The following is a 1,103-nucleotide window of genomic DNA, read 5'->3' as shown; positions in this document are numbered from 1 at the left end:
ATGGTGTATAGGAAATGCTAATATAAATATTCAGTAAAATTTTCATGTATCTGCAGTTATTCGTTTTTGAATTACAACAAAATAAGGAAATTGCTACACGAAAAATCGAGTGAATATCCCAATGTTGTAAAAATTTGAATTTCAAACGATCATAAAAATTTAATTTGACTTTCTTATAGATATTTTTTGTTTGATAAAGGTAGAAAATCTTATAAGGAATCTTGTATTACATTTTCATATCTTAGATTTAAAAAGAAAAATTTTTATGAATTTCTAACTCGAAATAATTTGCAAATTTTCGTGATTTTTCCATATTTTGTCATTTTTTGAACTTTAAATGCTTATAAAAAAAACTGTGACTAACGATTTTTAATATTTTTGATCTGCCTTTGAAACAATATACTAGGAGCATTCTATTAAATTTTCAAGCTTTTTTATCCAACAAATAAAATTTTATTGATATTTTTTGAAAAAAACTAAAAAAAAAGGTGGGTAAGTGGATGTCGCTCTGCTGTACAGTAGGTTACAAGTGGGTCATTGTATAATGGATAGTATTAAATTTGAATTCAATGATATAATATCACTGTATAAGAAAAACGATTCTGAGCGGAGACCAGGGCCGTCGTTACGATGCGAGGCCCCATAATTTATTGTAGAATAAAACCATTAAGATTTCCCATCAATAATAGTAATAATACTATGAAAATCAAAAGCGTGGATAGCGTTTAAGATTTTGATCTAAAATTTGATAAAAATTGAAGAATGATAGACCATGATATGAATATCCGTTGTTACTTGGGTAAATTTAAACTAAACTACAATACCCAATATAAATTAAAACTCAACAGCATAATATTTGTCACCATACAAAATACAAATGTATACATTGTATACCTAATCATTCGATTAAACAAATAATATCAATACAAAACTAAAAAATTTAATAATTTTGAACAATATTTTGGTATCAAATTTAAGTGTAAATTGCGAGGCCCCTACAAGCGCGAGGCTCTAGGCAAATGCCAGTACTGCCTACCCTTAACGACTGCCCTGGCGGAGACGGTTTGTCAGTCTAGATATTAGACATACATATTATAGGTATA

The sequence above is a fragment of the Acyrthosiphon pisum genome, chromosome A1 (genome assembly GCF_005508785.2).
Source record: "Acyrthosiphon pisum isolate AL4f chromosome A1, pea_aphid_22Mar2018_4r6ur, whole genome shotgun sequence".
Taxonomy (NCBI): domain Eukaryota; kingdom Metazoa; phylum Arthropoda; class Insecta; order Hemiptera; family Aphididae; genus Acyrthosiphon; species Acyrthosiphon pisum.
This window is presented reverse-complemented; position numbering follows the sequence as displayed.